Below are 20,697 nucleotides of genomic sequence, written 5' to 3'. Positions count from 1 at the left end.
ACTTTCAAAGTCATAATTTCGACTTTCAAAGTCATAATTATGAGATTCAAAGTCATAATTTCGACTTTCAAAGTCATAATTTCGACTTTTAAAGTCATAATTATGAGATTTAAAGTCATAATTTCGACTTTCAAAGTCATAATTATGAGATTTAAAGTCATAATTTCGACTTTCAAAGTCATAATTATGAGATTTAAAGTCATAATTTCGACTTTCAAAGTCATAATTATGAGATTTAAAGTCATAATTTCGACTTTCAAAGTCATAATTTCGACTTTCAAAGTCATAATTATGAGATTTAAAGTCATAATTTCGACTTTCAAAGTCATAATTTCGACTTTCAAAGTCATAATTATGAGATTTAAAGTCATAATTTCGACTTTCAAAGTCATAATTATGACTTTCAAAGTCATAATTTCGACTTTCAAAGTCATAATTATGAGATTTAAAGTCATAATTTCGACTTTCAAAGTCATAATTATGAGATTCAAAGTCATAATTTCGACTTTTCCAAAAAAGTAGACATGCTGTCTTGTATGAGATTTACACAGTATTCCATTTGATTTGTCTAACCAGTAAAACACAGATTTTTCCTTTTAATGGATTATAAACAAATTGAGGAGTATTTCAGATGTGGTTTAACCAATGATGAAATTCTTGCTTTGCTGGCTGAGGTTCATGGGGTTATTCTTAGCAAGAGGACACTAGAAAGGATTCTTAATAAGAAGAAACTTTGGCGCCGAAAGAACAAAACTGATGTGAGTGTAGTGGCAGCTTTCATTCGTCAGCAACTTGAAACCTCTGGACAATGTCACGGATATCGATGGATGCACCAAAAATGCTGGATGAATGGTATTGTTACAGACAGGGAAACAGTTCGAGTCCTTTTACGCTTACTAGATGGTGAAGGAGTGGACCTAAGGTCAAGAAATCGACTGAGGAGACGGATTTACTATAGTCGTGGTCCAAACTATGTTTGGCATATGGACGGCTATGATAAGCTGAAACCATTTGGAATTGGGATCAATGGTTGCATTGACGGTTTTTCCAGAAGGCTGATATGGCTTGAGGCATACAAAACAAATAATGATCCAAGAGTCATTGCTGGATACTTCATGGATGCAGTGATTAATGCTGAGGGTTGTCCTGAAAGACTGAGAGTGGATTTAGGGACAGAAAATGTTAATGCAGCTGGCATGCAAAGATATTTGCATCTTACAGAAGATCAACCTGAAAGTGATAATGTAATATCTGGTCCAAGCACTGGAAATCAGCGGATTGAAAGATGGTGGTTGACCCTGCGAAGTGAATGTATCCAGTTCTGGATGGACCTCTTTGACAAACTGAAAGCAGATGGTCACTTCTCGGACAACTTCTTGGACAAAGCCTTGATTCAGTTCTGTTTTCTCCACATAATACAGGTGAGCTTGATTTGAGCTGCTCTGTCTTCTCACCTATTGAAAATATTTATAATTGCTATAAAGTGGTTATAATGTGCAAAGATTTATTTTCTGAGTATGATACTAAATTAATAGCACATTTTAATATTGCATGTTTGGGTAGTTGCTTGACTTAAACTTCCCTGTTTTTGGATAAATAGCAGTCATGCTAGATTCACACTTCCGTTTTACTTTTGAATGCTTATTTCAAAGCTATGAGTTTAGTCGGGTTTTTGTTTTCTTCTAGAAAGAACTAAATGAAGTTGCTTCAGCTTGGGACCATCACAGGATACGTCCAGCACACAATTCACGAAGTCCTCATGGGCGACCATTCATAATGTACACAGTACCTCAGGCGTATGGAACCAGAGACTATCTACACAGCATTGACTTGAACAGGGTTGAAGCCTGCTTGGAAAACTGTGTTTTCAAAGACTTTCCATGCGATGAAGATGTCTTCAGTATTTGTGTGGACCTGATTTCAGAGCATAACCTGGATGTCACAGATGATGTGTTTGCAACAACTGATCTGTACATAAGACTTAGACAGCTGATTACCAGAGATTTGGAGCTGCAGTGATAAATGTAAAAACATTTTGTTGCGTTGACAGTTTGCTACCTCATCACTAATTTGGACTTCAGTAGATATTTGATGACATTCTGAGAGTGCCTGCATTTGCTTTAACACATTGTTACACCAGAATAAATATGGGTCAAAACCATTCACAAGATCTGTAAACAAGAAGAGACACTAAAATAAGATCAATGCATGCTGAGCTGATAAAATAAGTCTGACATTAGAAAAATATATTGATACATTGCACTAGTATGGTCAGATGATTTTTGGTTTTGATATTTTCCCTTTATTATCAATATCATTGCATTACAGTTCTAACATTATGCTGATTCTTAAACAGGAAATAAAGGAATTGAGAACTGCAGTAGAAACCTCATTATTTTTCAGGTGTGCAACCCAATGCTGATTTAAAGCTTCCCCCACCCCAAATAAATCACACATATAAACTGGAAAAAGTGGTTTATTGTACTTCAAAATTAAAGTCTCTACATAGCCATTACAGACACCTTTGAGTTTTTTAAGTAATTCATTAAGATAATGACAATGCTTCAAGGTGTAAAAAAAGAAAGAAAAAAGTGTTCTTTTTCAGTTTTCTGGTTAAATCTGATATTGAGTAACTGTAATGGCACCAATCTGTTACTGAAAATATTTTAAGGTTATGTTTACTTATAACAAAAATATAAATAAAATGCTGAGTAAACAAAAGAACTGTTTTCAGGAATAAGGGTAAATAAAACACTTTACTCCATTTCTTCCAGAACCACATTCAAACAGAGTAGCAACATGTTCATCCACTGAACATTTAAATTATGTGACTAATATAAGAAACAAAACATCTGAAATTATTCATAAATTATTTATACAACTAAGAGCTGCTTGTTTACAAGCGTGGCGGCCATATTTTATTTTTAATTGCGGAATAAACCACCTTTTTCAGCCAAGTAAAATTATTAAAAGTAAAAAAATTCTTGTAACAATACAAAATCTTTAAATTTATTAAACCCAAAATATTGAGAAAATACATTTTACGGCCAACTTAAATTTATGCTTTAAACTTTAACTTTGGAGAACTTAAACAGAAAAAAAACATAAACACTAGTAGGAAAGTGCCTACTGAGACATTGCAGGTCTTATAAATACTCCAGAGAAAAATAAATTGCAAAAAGTAGAAAAAAACTGTTAAGATAATGCTAAACTTTGAAAGTTTAATACAAAAAGATTTGGTAACACTTTATTTGAAGGGGTGTGCATAAGACTGACATGACACTGTCATAAACATGACATAACATCTTTCATGAACATGAAGAAGTCTTTGTGAATGTCTATGACAGTTGTCATGAAGTGTCATTCGGTAAATAACGACACTTTTAATGCAAAGTTGCTCTAAAAGTTAAACTGAAAGTCCATTAAAAATGCCATCTTTGCATGAAATTATCATAATTTACAAAATCATGCAAAGTTGGCATTTTTAATGAACTTTTAATGCAGCCTTTAGAGCAACTTTGCATACAAAGTGTCATTATTTACCGAATGACACTTCATGACAACAGTCATAAACATTCATAAAGACTTCATTATGTTCATGACAGGAGTTATGTCATGTTTATGACTGTGTCATGTTAGTCTTATGCACACCCCTTCAAATAGTGTTACCAAAGATTCCTTAAACTCATATGTTCTTCAGCTGATGTCTGTTACACTATATCCATCACCCATACACTACTTTCTAGGACCTTGTTTATTTCGTGTCGAAACTCTGGATAGTTATCATAATTAACTGGCAACTCTAGGTAGCAACCGCATGTGTGGGCAACTGGCCGTCTCTGAATACCTTGAAGTTGAGTGAAGCTAACACTGATAGTTTTTTGAAGAAACAAATCAGATCCTGTGCAGAACCGAAGAAAAAGTGACAGGTGTTGTGAGTCTGATTCTCTGAGATAAGAACTTAAATATTTGCTGATGTTTTTCTGCTGTGCATTCATGACTGCAGGGTATACAATTGACTGTATAACCTTTCTTAATGTTGGCTGGAGATTTTCATATGCAGCTGTAATACTTTCCATCTCTGACTTCAGCGGGGAAAGGACAGTGCTCCACTGTTCAATAACAAAGGCAGGTTCCTGAATGAGCTTTTGGTGGGAAAGTTCCTCAAGTAGTAGCTCAATGTTATCACCTGTTGGTACTCTTCGACAGTTATGGATATCCATGATTTCCAGAAGCTCTTCTCTGTCAACACTCTGAAAATCTGAAAGGCAAGATTCAAACATCATTCGATCGTACTCTGTAACATAAAGCTATCAACAAGAGGACTCTTTATAGAACCAAGAAAGCTATCAACAAGAGGACTCTTTATAGAACCAAGAACTGCTTGTTCTAGTATTACTGGAGCAAGTTTTATAGGCAGGTACTTCTGTTTTTGCCAGCCAAAGGCAATAATTCGGCCAATGCTTTCCCATTGTTGCTGTCCAAAATCATGACGCAAGTAGGGCACCTTAAAGTTATTGCCCATTGTGCACTGTTCATAAAAGTCCTGCCAAAACTCAGAGAGGACATCCCTCAAAACTCCTCCATCATCAATAGCCTTTTCTCGCCTTCTGTCAGGAAGCACCACTTGAATGCATATGTCCTCCTGAGTGACACCTGGATCACAAAAATGTGAAATTAGTTCTTTCAGGATCTGGCCACGATGAAGAACAAGGATTTTCTTAATCCCTTCTCTCTGAACAATGGGCTCGTTCAAAGAATCAATTAGTGAAGAAGAAAGCACTGGACTAGATGGCTGTGGAGACAGAGGAAGGGTGTCATCAAGACTGAGACTATCTGTGTTAGAAATGTGTCCTGTGAAAAAGGTGACAGTGCCACTGTCTTCTAAAATGTCCCCGTTGATTCCTGCATGTAGCTCTTGGACATTGGACAAATCAGCCATGTCATCAGTAGAGTAAACTAGGTGAACATTATCATTGCTGCTGTTTGTCAGGACACTGTTGGTTCCAACATATATGACATCAATGCTGACTGGTGCTTTGGATTGAGTCAGTAGAGACTGAGACTGAGAGCGAGTAGAAAAACTAAAAGCGTCTTGGTCATTTCCACTGAGGTTGTCTGGTTCTGAGTCACTGCCAGTGTCCTTCTTTTTGGTTGTTAGGTAAAATCGCAAAACCGGGAGTTTTGTCTGCTCATAAAGTTCTCCAACAGTAATATGTTCATCAAGTGAATGTTCCTGAAAATCTGTCATGTCAACCTCAAAATCTGTAATTCTTCCCTGTGAATTTCTTTGAGACGGAAAAAACAAACCCACTGCCTTCTCAATTAATTCATTTTTTCTAGTCCTTTGACACATCAATTTTTCTTGTTCCACCACCTTTCTTTGTCCGAACTTGAAAAAACTTCCCATCTCGAGAATTCATCCATCCTATCTCAACTTTTCGAACACTTTTTTGAGCATTTCTGATGCTAACATTTTCTGAGATCTGCTTTTGATTGTTGCCTTTGTTCCTTGAAATCTTGGCTCTCAATCGGTCAAAAAGTTTTGATTTCCGGCCAGCAGGATCATTTTCCCTTCGTCTGCAATATCCGAGAAGTGCCAGTCGGTCACCATAAGATGGGAGATACTCTTTAAGCTGCTCATCTGTCATGAGCAGAAGGACACTGGAGTCAATCTAGAAAAAAAAAGTTAAAACAGTTATTTAACCTATAAAAATGGGGGGAAAAACCCAGTAAAAACAGTCACATGATAAAACTGATCTGTCTTCACTATGTCTCTATAATAGTGTTGTATGATAACTTCTAAATGTACTGATTTCCTTAGCAATCTAGCTACCTTATCCTTTTGCAGTCGTTGTATGACTTCCTCTGAAACATCCCGTGATTTTAAGAAGTCATATATCTCATCCATCCTGTGAGAATTACACACAATAACTAATGAATAATGTCTAATAAAATATAACATTGCAAAAGATTTATTATGAACATGATAGTAGGGCTGGATTATATTACTGAAAAACATTTTACGATACATTAGTTCATATTAATATTTTTTTTAATTTTTTAAATATCTGAAATACTGCCAAACTGGTGATGTGACCTTTCCCATTTTATACACAGCTTTCACACCATAATGTTTTTAAAAACATTTATGAGGCACAGTGGTGAAACATAAAATTGCTGCTCCGCAAGTTACTCCACAGCTTGTTGTTAGTTCACCAGAGTTAAATGATGCCATCAACCTAGCTGAGCTAGCCTTGAGAGGTTGAGTAGCATTGACTCTGCCTACATCCTCCAGAATGGTATATGGTTCCGGATCAGAGTTCAGAGAATATTCTATATATTGAATATTCTATCAGACTTACTATCTATTGATATTGATCACGTGTGTGTTGTGATACATATAACTGATTTATTGTCCAACCCTACATGGCAGATAGAAACTGTATTTCAAACTCAAGCTCCTGCTAAAAAATCAAGATAATAGACAACCAAACAGCTGTGCAGATTTGCAATAATAAACCAATACAAAAAGAAACTACATAAAAGTAATAAAGAAAACTCTACCAGTGTTTCCACAACTAAATGGTAAATTGTAGAGCTTAAGTCTGAAAGTTCTGTTTACATTTTTCCCCTAAAATATTTTAATGGTTGATCAATTCTCAAAATGAAATTCTCATCTTTATAAAACAGTGAAATACATGAACATAATCAGAATGATTTTAGTTTTGATCTTAATTACTTTCATTTAAACAGACAATATTATGAATTGGATTTTCACAAGAGTTGCAACTTACCTCTGTTTAGGTTTAGGTTCAGGTCAAAGGAACCTCCTCTGTCTCTTTTGTAGGTATCCTGAAAGTTGAGTAAAGTTAAAGAGTTAAAATTTTCAACAGGGCCTGCTTGTTTTAGGGATTTTTTAAGTTCCTTGTTTTTTCTATTTTTCTTATTTTTAATTGCTTTTAGAAATATTGTCAATCTAAAGCTGTAGATCTCCAGCATTAGCTTAAGTACATAAAACTGCTAAGAAAACAGTTTGAAAACTGATGCATATTGTACTTGCATATTTTACTCTTGTCTATATATCGACAAAAACAATTTAACGGGAATATAGTGAATCACATTATGCATAACAAAACGTGCATACAACAAGCTGTGGAGTGAGCTTTAACCTACTACTACTACTAGCTAGTGCTTGTATTTATGCCACAAAATAATTATACATATTAACTTGTTGAATTTTTCGAGTACATTAACGAACTTCTTATCGCACTGAAATAAAAACGATCTAATTAAAAAAAAAACACTGTTAAATATGCTAACAAGGTTAGCACGCTCTGACGGTTAACCTGCAGCTAGCTCACTTTGCTGAAACAACGACCGATGTACACACCACCACACGATCAAAAAGCATTTAAAACGAAGGAATATAATCAGAAACTATCCAGCAGCTTTTTTCCTGATACTTACAGTTCACTCGTTTACATATAAAGCCAGTCTGCAGGCGTTTCCATGGCGACACAAAACTAACTAACACAACTATAACCAAATAAAATAAAAAATGGCGAACCGACCTTTTACTGACTCTTAACCCAATAGCAAATGTTACGGAATAATGAGGTTATAATTATGCTTACCTTGGATTTAGGATCATATTAACTGGGAGCTGGAGCACGCTGTTATCCTAAGGAGGCTTGTCTCCAACTGCCCCGGTATCTCATAATTATGACTTTGAAAGTCAAAATTATGACTTTGAAAGTCGAAATTATGACTTTGAAAGTCGAAATTATGACTTTAAATCTCATAATTATGACTTTGAAAGTCGAAATTATGACTTTAAATCTCATAATTATGACTTTGAAAGTCGAAATTATGACTTTAAATCTCATAATTATGACTTTGAAAGTCGAAATTATGACTTTGAAAGTCGAAATTATGACTTTAAATCTCATAATTATGACTTTGAAAGTCGAAATTATGACTTTGAAAGTCGAAATTATGACTTTAAATCTCATAATTATGACTTTGAAAGTCGAAATTATGACTTTAAATCTCATAATTATGACTTTGAAAGTCGAAATTATGACTTTGAAAGTCGAAATTATGACTTTAAATCTCATAATTATGACTTTGAAAGTCGAAATTATGACTTTGAAAGTCGAAATTATGACTTTAAATCTCATAATTATGACTTTGAAAGTCGAAATTATGACTTTAAATCTCATAATTATGACTTTGAAAGTCGAAATTATGACTTTAAATCTCATAATTATGACTTTGAAAGTCGAAATTATGACTTCCTGTTTAGCTTCTTTTTTTTTCATGGCGGAAATGGGCTTCAATAGTAGTTTGTAAAAATGAAGAACAAAAGAATAAGGCTTTAAATGTGGATAATATTTGCAAAAAAAACAGCTGGAGAAAAAAGTCATGGGAGAAAAAAAAAGTGATTTATGGGATCCCTCTAGATGAAGTTCTTGATTAATTTAAAAGAAGTGTTGTAGGTGAAAAAGTGAATAACTTGAAAAGATTGTCAAAAACAGTGGATGGAGAAAGAGTAGGAAGTTTGTCAATCCTCATTGAGTTTGAAGGAAAAGAGTTGCCAAAAAATATCAAAATAGGGTATCTCAGTTTTCAAGTCAGACCTTATGTACCTTGACCACTTCAGTGTTTCAAATGCCAAAGCAATGGACACATAGCAGCAGTATTTAAAGGGAAGCAGAGATGTCCAAAATGTGGGGAAGATCACAAATTAGAAGAAGAAGCACAAGAGAAATGCTGTAATTATGGAGGGAATCATAAAGTTACGTTTGGAGGATGTGAGGTAAGGAAGAGGGCAAAAGAAATCATACAGATTAAAACAACTAAAAACATAAACTATGCAGAAGCAGTTAAAAATGTGAAGGAACAGAAAACGAGAGATTGAACAAACAGTGAGTCAAACTACACAGCAAAGCAAAGTACAGACTGAAGATAATGTCACAATACCAGTAGAAACACTAATATTATTCATAGCCTATGTTATCAACTGCACTGACCAAGCCAACCACAAAACTGAGAAGATTAAAATAATAGTGAGAGGAGCTGGAAAGTTTTTGGGCTTTAAAGAGGGATCATGGGAGAACATAAATAAAAAGTTGGAGGAAGATGGGAGACCAGGACCATCAGGTGAAAACAGTTCATGTTAATATTACAATGGATGCTAGAAGTTTAATTGCTAACAGACAGGAACTTAAAGGTTATATTGATGAGCTTGAAGAACAACCGGAAATTATTTGTGTTCAGGAAACATGGTTAAAAACGACATTAGATTTTGTGATCAAAGGATATGATAGTGCAAGAAGAGACTAGAGGGAGTTGGAGGAGGATGTGGAATATTTATAAAACAAGGGATACAATACCAGGTATTAGAGAAAGGGAAAAAACTACAATATGTAGTAATTAAGATATGGGAACAACAAGATCAATTCAAAGTAATACATTTTTATAATCCATGTAAAACATCGATTGAAATATTGGAGGAATTAACTGAATATTTGGAAGGGAAAGTAATTTGGTGTGGGGATTTTAATGCAAATAGTACATTGTGGGGTAAATGCAGGGGTGAAAGTAAGGGGGTACGGCAGGGTACTGGGTACTCCGAAAAGATTTAGCGGGGGTACGCAGTACCTGCAAGAGAGAGGAGCGGCTGCAAAACATGAATGGGTTCACTGTGCAGCCGTGAGTTCACCCATTAATCAGCCGTGACTGATTAGTTTTTCAAGAACAATCTAAAACACGACTTAATCAGTTAATAAGTAACTTTTTTCCCATTTCATATTGTTTCTGAACTCGTCGTGCTTTGCTAGAGCAGGGGCACAATATGTCGATAGCGGAAGGTTTTGAGTCGATCTCGGCATTAGGTGACAAACTGAACGCCGCCAGGAGGCTGAGACCAGCACGTCCTCCTCTGACTGGCTTAAAATGTTCCTAACTTTATTAAAGAACAACAAAAAAAAATCAACAAAACGTGTTCAAATTAATGACCCAACAACAATAATGATCTCAGTGATTATTGTTTCAACAAAGTGTTGCGCAATTCTGTGCGTTTCGGTTCCATTACCAAAATAACAGAGCAGGAGTTTAAAATTAACTAATCAACCACCGCTGTGTTCATGAGAGGCTTATTAATGATTGCAAAATAAATTTCAAGCCTGCAAACCTAATATCATAACGGACTGAAAGTTATGCTTTGAACGTAATCTCTGGTCGGTTTGTGCAGCGCAGGAGGTTGCTATGGTAACAGGTGTGCTTAAATGACAGAGACGGAGAGTAAAAAGTTGCGAGTGGGTTAGAGTTGATCACCTGTTCGGGTTGTTTTACCTTTGTTTTTCTTTGCCTTGGTGCATCACAGCCGCTGTAATTTCTGAACATTCAATAAACGACAAACTTGGACTAATTACCTCGTTCTTTGTGAGTAAACGTAATTTACAACAAACATCAAACACTGTAAATATGTTTCATTAAGTATTTAAACAAATGTTTTCTACCGCGATAATTATGTGAAATGAAATTGTCTAATATAAAAAATAGTTTGGTGCTGTTGGGCTCAGAGTCTGAGAGGCTTTTCCTTTATCAAACTTTTTTTTTTGCCTCTTATTTAGTGGAAATATTGATGTTGATGAGATTTTCTCCAAAATAATAACCTTTTTCAACCTTTATAGCTCCATTGTTGAAAATGAGGCTCAAACATTCACAAATGACAGTGAAATAAAATCCAGTCCAACATCTGGTTTGAGCTGATTCCTCCTGTCAGTATGAGACTCAGGGTGAGGAGGCGCCATATTAGGAAGCTGCAGGATCTTCAGAACAAACAGGTCATAATGCTGGGCTACTGATTATTTCTCTGTCTGGACACAGGATCAATAGAACCAGTTTAAAAGCTAAAATGAATGGTTATATGCCAGACATGGAAAACTGGGATGACTCCATGCCATGATGTTCAGGATTTAGGTCTCATAGCATCTCAAGGTGTCAACATTGCAGCCAGTGGGCTGAAGGACATACAGCTTTTATTTTGTAGCAATTCAAGAGCTACCAGCTTTTATCGCTTCAAAAAAAAAAATCAGCACAGAAACTCCAAAGCACAAACAGAAGCAATATATAATATATAATTTTTTTTGTCATAGTACCCCCAAGAATTTAAAACTACTTTCACCCCTGGGTAAATGTAATGATAAACATGGACAAGTTACAGAAGAATTAATGGAGATGAAAAATCTAGTATGTATTAATGATGGGAGGGGAACAAGAATCAATATAAGAACAGGGATGGAATCAGTTATTGATTTAACAATTGTTTCAAATGTTTAGCTGGTATTTGTGAATGGTTCATTGATAAAAAATCTACAATAGGTAGTGATCATTACCCCATAACAATAAGAGTAGGACTAAATTTAAATAAGAATATAAAGCTCAGTAAAAAAAATTGTTTTAATAGGGCAGACTGGATTAAATTTAGATATTTAAGTCAAATAAATTTAGGAAAAGTAGATATGAGATTAGATATAAATTATGTAAATTTAATAATTTGTAAAATAATAATGGAAGCAGCAGATAATTTTATAAAGAAATCAGGGAGTAAAAATGATAAGAAAATGGTGCCATAATAGAAAAATGAGTGCAAAGAAGCAATAAAGTCAAGAAATAAAGCATTTAAGGTACTAAAACATAACCCAATTTATAAGAATTTAATTGATTATTTTAAAAAAAGTGAGCAATAGTAAGGAGAACTATAAAGAATGCAAAAAGAATATTGGAGAAATTTTTGTAGCACGATGGGAAAGAAACAAAAGTTGAGAAAATTTGGGAAATAATTAAAATAATGAATGACAAAGAGAGAGTTTGAATATCCTATATTAAAAATAGATAATACAAATATAAGAGATGAAGACAAAGTTGAAATATTGGCAAGAACATTTAGTAAAATCCACAGTCCAAATAATATTAGCGAAAAGGGAAGAAAAGGAAGAGAACATACAAAAGTTGAATATAAAGATTTATTACAGAGCGGTGAAGAAACCAATTTGTTGAATGTTGAGTTTACAAAAGCTGAACTGAATTATGCACTTAAGACCAAAAATACAGCACCAGGTTAAGATCACGTTTGGTATAGAGCGATAAGGCAACTCGGTGAAAAATCTCAATTATATAATAAAATTTGGGAGGAGGGAAAATTACCATTAAACTGGAAGGACTCAATTATAATATCAATAGCTAAACCAGGAAAAGATAATTCAAACCCAGAAAACTACAGACCAATAGCTTTAACATCAAATCTATGTGAAATAATGGAAAAAATGATTAATAATAGACTAGTATATTATTTAAATAGTAAAGGATGTATGTCAAAATATCAAAGTGGTTTTCTAAAAGGAAGGAGTACCAATGATCCAATGCTATGTATAGAGCATGAAATTAGAAGAGCACAAGTAAAGAAAGTGTATTGGCTGTATTTTTTGATATAGAAAAAGCATATGATATGATGTGGGTTGAGGGATTATCAATTAAATTATACAAGTTGGGTATTAAAGGGAGAATATTTAAATGGATTAAAGACTTTTTAACAAATAGAAAAATACAAGTTAGAATTGGTGAAGTAATCTCAGAAAAATATATAGTAGAAAATGGAAGGGAATATAATAAGTCCATTATTGTGTTAAACTATGATAAATGATGTATTTAAAGATATTGGAAAAGACCTGGGGTGTTCACTTTTTGCAGATGATGGAGCTGCTTGGAAAACAGGGAAAAACGTTGACTTTATTGTAAAGAAATTACAAGAGGTTAGTATTGAAATAGAGAAATGGGCATTGCAATGGGGATTTAAGTTTTCAGTTGATAAAACGAAAGTAATGATATTTAATAAAAAACAAACAAGGAAATAAAATTAAAATTATATAACCAAGAAGCAAGTGTATAACATTTTTAGGGCTACGGTTTGATGAAAAGTTAAAATGGAATATACATATTCAAAAAGTTGTTGATAAATGTAAGAAAATCATGAATATTTTGAGATGCTTGGCTGGCAGTGACTGGGGAGCAGAAAGACAATCACCAAAACAGATTTACACAGGAATGATAAGATCTAACATAGACTTTGGTTGTCTAGTTGATGGTTCAGCGGCTAAAACACATCTGGTTAAATTAGACATTATCCAACATGAGGCACTAAGATAATGTACTGGAGAATTTAAAACCACACGAACAGCAGCAATAGAAATGGGAGAAATGTCGTTAGTGTGATGATTTGAGTTCTTTGTATGTTTAGTTTAGGTTCTTCTGTATTAGATCTGTGTTGTCCTGTCTCCTCCCTGATTACTTCCCAGCTGTGTAGCGTTTCTGTGATTACCCTCCCTGTGTATTTAGTCCCACCTGTAGTCTGTGTTCCTTGTCATGTCCTTGTCGTTTGTTGCCAATTGTTGCGTCTGTTGTCTAGAGACCTATGTCGTCTGCTCCTGCCTGTCGTCTCAGCAGAACTGGTTAGTCCTGAGACGGCGAAGCTCTCGTTAATACAGCTCTGTACTCTGTTGCTACTGGTGCTGAGATTTGTCTTCCGCTCTGCCATGCTGCCAGCGTTCTGGACTGTATATTTGAGCTATTTTCATCATTAAATCTACATACAATCTCTTACCCTAGGTCTATCGGCGTTTCTTCCCCACCACTTACCACCACATCATGACAGTTAGATTTAAGACGAACAAAATTAGAAATTAATTATTGGTTAAATTTACAAGGTAATAATTTTGATCATCCAACTCGTGAAATTGTAAATCCATGTTGGGGAAAAAGAAAAGAAAGAAATGAGGAGTTCTGGATGGACAATTGAAAATAAATTAATTTTAAATGAATAGTATAGAAATCGGTCAAACGACACCAATATCAATTATACCACCATGGATTCTACCAGAAGCAACAATAGATATGTCAATAATTGAAAAGAAACAGGATAAATCTTACATTGTAGATAGTTATTCAGTGCAGTTATATTTAATCAATTATTACCAATATATTCAAATTTATACAGATGCATCAAAAATAACTGGGAAAATAGAAACAGCATTTGTAGTACCAGAATTCAATATAAAAATAGGAAAAGGAATAACAGATGGATTATCAGTGTATACAGGAGAAATGTTGGTGTGACCGGTGGATTTCTGCGTTGTGTGTGTTGTGTGGTGATCAGACAAACCACAAGACATCAAGTCTGGGTTTGGAGGCGGTCTCCGTTTATTTAATCTGTCAATCGGGAGATATTAGCATTAGCACCTAGCATGTGCTCCAGTTCTCCAACCCGATCTCTACAAAATAATAGTTAGCATGCATCAAATGATATAAAGGTGTAATAGCAACTCGAATGAAAATATCCAAACACTTATTATCATTAATACAGAAGGAAAAATAAACATTTGAACAATATAAATGAAAGGATTACAGTAGATTATAAAACTTGCCTCTCCCCAGTGGAACAAATAACAAAAGGGAAGAGGAAATTAATAACTTAATATTTATAATAGTCCTGAAGGACACTGAACAAAAGAAGAAGAAAATAAGGCGGAGTTGGAGGACCAAACCTCTTATAGTAGACACAGAGGAACACAGCAACAGTCAAGTAGAAGCAGACAAATACATGAAAGAACACATTTTGTGGAAATATACAACTATTAATATAGACCCAGTTACATCGGCAATATTATTAGCCTTACAGTGGGTAGAAGACATAAAACCATTAAAAACAATAATATGTTCAGATTCAAGTTCTGAGCAAGAAAGTCACAGAGTTGGCAGAAGTGGGGTGAATATTGTTAACTGCAAACGTTCAGACCTGACCTGGTTGGTGTGTCTGTCAAACCTCTCACTGCAGAGCAGAAGAGGACAGAGGCTGATTTATCTTCATCAACCTTTGCTGATGAAGATAAGATCAGGGAATAAGATCAGCTTCACATGTAAGTATCAGCCAATCACGATCCCCCAAAATTAAGGAAATTGGCTCCCAGAAATCAACTGGTCGATAAATCAGTTGGCCAATAAATTTATCCTGTTATACATGTGTATAATGTAAACAGCCAGCGATGCAATAAGTTCATAGTAGGGGAGTGAATGATCTAATGACCGGACGGCTTATTGCAGCCAGTCCACATTGTTAGCAGAACTAAAGGGCCCCAAAACCACATTTCGCTTAGGGCCGCATGGAGGCTTGGGCCGGATCCGCCTGCAGCTTAAGAGAAGCTGACTGCCAGTACCTTGACGCCAGAGTGTTGGCCAGTGATCGTACCTCTTAGCCCGTGAGTTCCTGTGAATTGTTTCCCTGTGATTCTCGAGTAATCCTTTCTCTGTTGCCTCTGTTCTCTTCAGGAGTTACCTGTGAATCCGGACCTGGCTCTCGTTTCCTCCGTTCCCTCGTGACGCCGTTGGCCATTACCCATCGGATGCCCGAGTCTCCATACTCACCTGTGACAGTTGAAACCAATCTCCATTACCGGAGTTCCGACTGGCAGTCCATCCGCTCCTCTGACGCCTTCAAGCCCAAGCCTACCTGTCCGACGCCGCCTCTCCACCAAACACTTCCCGCCGCGCCTTCAAGTCCTTCCAGACCTCAGACCTACAGGAAGAGAACCCATAGGGACCGAGAACCCCCGGACCAACATTACCCTCTCCAACTCCGCTACCTACCACAGTTCAAGTGAGCTCTGAATACTCACCCTTGAAAAGAGTCTCCCGTTTCCCACGACCTTGAACTCACCATCTCCTGTTATTTTCCCCAATTTGCTGCCAATCCAGTGGCTCACATCCAGGACCCGATCCGCACCTGTTCTGATGTTCTTGCATGTGGGTTAAACAAGTTCAACCCATCATGACGGTAGCTAAGAATGTTGAAGTCATCACCTTTAATTACAAGGAATGTCCACAATGTTGTCTGTGTCCTTTTTCCACACAGCAGTTGGAAAATTCCCCTGACTTGGAGAGAAGTGGAGCAGAAATAATAAATCTTTCAGTTAAATGCAATTATGCACATGATGCTACATTTTCAAAACGAGTCATTTTGATAGTTAGCTCATGTGTCTATCAGAACAGTCATACTCGCCACTTTTGAGCCTGTGGTAGCTCAGAAATTTTATCAGCATCTGTTAGAGATTTTTTGGTATTATCATTTTGTTGTTACTTTAGTTCATATTAATGTTAGAGCAGTTTAAAATGTTCTCTTCTTTAGTGTGTGTATTAACTGACCTGGGGGTCACAGTTGCCTGTTCATCTTCAGGTGAAACAGTTTGACCAAGATTTGAACCGGGCTCAGGCCGGGCTCAGGCCGTAAATCAGATTGCTAGTTGTTTAGGTAAATTGTTTTACGACCTTTGCTGTGTTTAGGTAAAATGTTTTACGACCTTTGCTGTTTTTTGTCTGCTATCTATCTTGCCTATCCTCCCTCTTTGAAGTTTGAAAATAAAAGGCAAGCTCTACCCAAAAGATCTAGAGAACGCTCTGTGAACAGCTCGGAGGAGCTGACAGAGTTTTTTCTCCTTCTGCAGAAGCTTTGTCATAAAATTCATATACGTTGTCTGTGGTTCTTTTATGTAGGTTCTAGGAAAATACCTATCATTTTGGTGCCGAAACCCGGGATCTCTCATACCGACCGCTGTCAGGCAGAGGAAGACGCGCTGAATCCGTGCACGGCCAGAGTCAACTGGACCTGGAAAGAAAGACCCAGGAAGCAAAATTCTTCGCTGGGCCGGCGACACATGTCCGACTTTGTCTGCCAACGGCGGAATGACGAGATCCAACCGGACAGTGCGAAAACTACAGAAACGTGAGTGAATTTTAAAATGTTTCAAACGAATGATACTAAAGTAAAGTCGACATAAATAAAGGGTTGGAGTCCCAGTTGCAACTAAAATGCTAAGAATTGAGGTTTGGAATCCCAGTTGCAACTAAATGCTACTAAATTGAGGGTTTGAGTCCCAGTTGACATTGACACTTGATTCAACTAAATGCTACTAAATTGAGGGTTGGAGTCCCAGTTGACATTGACACTTGATTCAACTAAATGCTACTAAATTGAGGGTTTGAGTCCCAGTTGACATTGACACTTGATTCAACTAAATGCTACTAAATTGAGGGTTGGAGTCCCAGTTGACATTGACACTTGATTCAACTAAATGCTACTAAATTGAGGGTTTGAGTCCCAGTTGACATTGGCACTTGATTCAACTAAATGCTACTAAATTGAGGGTTAGAGTCCCAGTTGACATTGGCACTTGATTCAACTAAATGCTTTTGGGTTGAAGTCCCTGTTGACGGCGTTTCAACTAAACAAAGGAAAGGCTCTCAGAGCCTCCTGTTTTTGGGAGACCCCTTAAGGGTAAGTCCTCAGGCGGATAGGAAGCTTGTCATTGCTGTGTGGTTTTGATTTTTTGATGGGTAAATAAAATGACTGGTGCTGAGTTTTCTGACAAGGCAAAAACAGATAATGTTGCGCTAAATCGTAGTCATTACTGTGCTGGTATTGCTGGTTTGCTGCTGCTGCTTTGATGTGTGTGTGTGTGTGTGTGCATGAAAGGGTAGTGTGAGCGTGATTGGAGGTTTAAATACCGCTCTGTATTTTACCTCATATAAAACAGTGGGATTAAGCAGCAAACCTCTTGTGGATGCAACAGGCAAGATTCTCCCACTCGAAAGAGTCGAAGCGGGGAATACCACAACAAGGTGTTTTAATTGCTGGCCCACTGAAAAGATCTCCAGTTCATAGGACTCCCTAGGAGTCAACGAACCTGGACCAAATTTAAATAAATTCAAATAAATAATATTTTCAAGCTGAAATTGCAAGTGTTTTTAATATGGGAATTAAACATTCTTGTAATTCCTCACTTATTGAGGGCCCCGATGGGGATGAAAAATACATGCTGTCCAGGTTTCCTGGTAGCATTGTACACATGAAAAAATGGAGAAAGAAATATAAAATAGACGGAAAGCTAAAAAATCGATAAATGGCAAACAATTGTGAGAATTTTGGAGAGTAGTGTAGCAAGAAAAACGGGGATAAAAAAAAAAAAAAAAAAAATCTAAAAAGGAGGATGAGTTGAGATGTGCTAAAATATGGTTAAAAGCAGCCACAGACCGGAAAGAACAAATTAAAAAGATTAAAGACAAAAAGCTTGTAGAATCAAATAACTTATTTGTAAGACCAGAAGACAATGAAATGGTGCTAACCAGACGGAATGCTCCAGCGGGGCAGGGAGAGCAGGTACGGCCGACTGCTCCTCCCCCAACCGCTGAAGCAAGCTCGTCTGCCTCTGTCCCAGTAGAAACAGCCCCGGCAGACAGTCTTCCGGACGCGCCCGCTACTGGCAGTAAGGAGCCCCAAAGTAGTCTGTATCCCTCACTGGAAGGTTTAGATCCACCCCCGTATGCGGGAGACAGAAGTCAAACAGAACATATGCCAATTGAACAGCCACATTACAATTTAAGGTTAAATCCTAAAAAGAAGATCCAATATAGTCCTGATTTCCACGGGGGACATGTTGAAGAGTACCCCATGATACAGGTACCAAACCCTAATGCTGGTGAGGATGATTCACCACATACATATGTTTTTAGACCCTGGACTTTAGAGGAAGTCTGGAAAGCTGTGAAAGGATCAGATGTTTTTCACCTGGAGAAATTTGGAGGTTTATATACCTCTGCCTTTTCCAACGACCGGACAAAAGGCCGTGGAAGAGACAGAGGCAGAGGAAGTCACGATAGGCGACGACCCCAAAATAACACCCCACAAAATCCACGGTATTCAAAAGGCTGCTGGATTTGTGGCAATATTGGTCACTGGGCAAGAAACTGCCCTTCAAAGAATGTTGCACGGGGCGACAAGAGGGGTGGTGGAGTGAGGAGACCACAAATAGGACAAATCCTCAGCATAATCAGACTCTACCACAGCCCAAAAACACAACCCCCCAGACCAAATTGATGAAATACTAGAGACATGTGCATGCAGTTTAAGACGTTAAGTAAAACCATAAAAGAAATTGAATTCCTGTAAGAAATCAATGTATGCAAAATAATTTTTAATGTTACTAAAAAATTTGGTTTAAACCTCACAAGTGAGAAATAATTTGTTTTAAGAAATACTGATGTTTGTTTTGTTTTTCTTTTTGAGCATTCCTACACCTTTAAAGAAAAACCAGTAAAGAGAGGTCTCACTGAAATAAAACATGGGAACAACTTCTTTGTATGCTAAAAGTGGAATCATGACTTTCCTGAAGGAGGAGAAGCTGAAAAATAAAACTAAATAATAAAATTGTCCTCAGAGAACAATGTTTAATGTATTGTGTCGGAATAATATTATAACACCAACTTGGTGAAATGATTCTTAGCTGTCTATCTGGGGGGGTCAGCGGTCAGAGTAAGGTACCGACCTGGACATTGTCCAGCCTCGTAACTCTTAGGCTTTGAGAGGAGGGCTGCCCGCTGACTTCACAGTCTGCAGCACTGAGATCAACAAATTTAGAGAAATCCATTGTTCTCTGGTGAGACGTGTCTTAGATGAAGTTAACTTAAACGTACATTCTACATTTTACAAGTTAATGGTGAACATGATGAAAGAGACTACAGCTTTTAACATGTTTCATGTTTATATGTGTTTGAATAAGGAAATGGTTTATGACTTCTTAAAAAGTTGGATAATAAGTGGCTAAAAGCTATACGATGAAAAGAAAAGAAAGTTATATGGAAAATGTTTGTGTATAAAAAAAAAAGGAACACAGAAAAGCAAGCAAACACTAATTGACTCTTATTTGCTTCTTTCCTTTTCCTCTGTCTGAGCCTCGCTGCGCTGCGTCTGACCTCTGACCTCGGCTCAGATCTGTCCTGCCAATCAGATGACGTCCCTCCTTTATCACCAGCCAGTTGATAAAGAAGCGAAAAAGGACAGGACGATTTCTACCAACTGGACACTGAAGGCAATAAAGTGTCCACTGGTCCTAATTCCTGGACATCTGGGAACTGCCATGCAGCAAAACTACGTACTGTATGGAGTCCTGCTAGACGTTTGGAAAAAGAAAGCAAACTGAACTGTTTGCCGCTTGTTTCATTGGTGGACAAAGGGACGGTCTGGACAACTTATAAATAATCCAACACCAGAGCCAGTTGGACTGACAGGGAGCTGGAGGAGGGGCAGAGGGAGGACCAGCTGCAGTGACGCTAGCAGCAGGAGGGGGAAGCGAGAAGCAAGACAGAAAGGAGAAATGCAGATAAGTTATACACACACACTGCTGTGACACACACTGCTACTGTAATGAGGACTTGCTTGCTTACTTACTAGCAGGAAGGAACTATCTATTTATAAAAGAACATTTTGAAGGTTTTAAGGTACAATGTTAGATAAAAATCTTTCATTTTGTACCCATTAACTCAGTCCTTAACAGAAGGACCAGTGATCCTCTTAGGGCCCACGAGCCATAGATTGGGAAACTGTGAAGGAAAAAACTGTAATGGTTAAAAGTTAAGAAAGAAAAAAAAAACTGAGTGTGATACGGCTAAATTACACCAACTAAAAAGGATTAGATTCAAAGCTAATAATGATTTGCAAATGTTTTATTTTCTTTGAAATAAATGTACAAGTTTGGAACTAAATTAAACATATCTAAGTGTTGAAATTAATTGATATTGCAGTGT

At 36.7% G+C, this 20,697-nt stretch overlaps 1 long non-coding RNA gene across 2 annotated transcripts; it reads right to left on the bottom strand.

The window, feature by feature from the left end:
* Nucleotides 1-5,346: 5,346 nt before the first annotated feature.
* Nucleotides 5,347-7,735, bottom strand: LOC145553904 (uncharacterized). Of its 2 annotated transcripts, none has more exons than XR_014089944.1 (4): nucleotides 7,638-7,735; nucleotides 6,798-6,855; nucleotides 5,837-5,912; nucleotides 5,347-5,675 (listed from the first exon to the last, which is right to left on the bottom strand). It is a non-coding gene; the product is annotated as an uncharacterized LOC145553904 (long non-coding RNA). The 2 variants fall into 2 exon arrangements; XR_014089945.1 differs by lacking the exon at nucleotides 7,638-7,735 and adding an exon at nucleotides 7,471-7,629.
* Nucleotides 7,736-20,697: the final 12,962 nt, after the last annotated feature.

The sequence above is a fragment of the Poecilia reticulata genome, chromosome 11 (genome assembly GCF_904066995.2).
Source record: "Poecilia reticulata chromosome 11, P_reticulata-male-v2, whole genome shotgun sequence".
Taxonomy (NCBI): Eukaryota; Metazoa; Chordata; class Actinopteri; order Cyprinodontiformes; family Poeciliidae; genus Poecilia; species Poecilia reticulata.
Note: the sequence above shows the minus strand (reverse complement) of the source record. Positions and strands in the feature narration are given on the sequence as shown.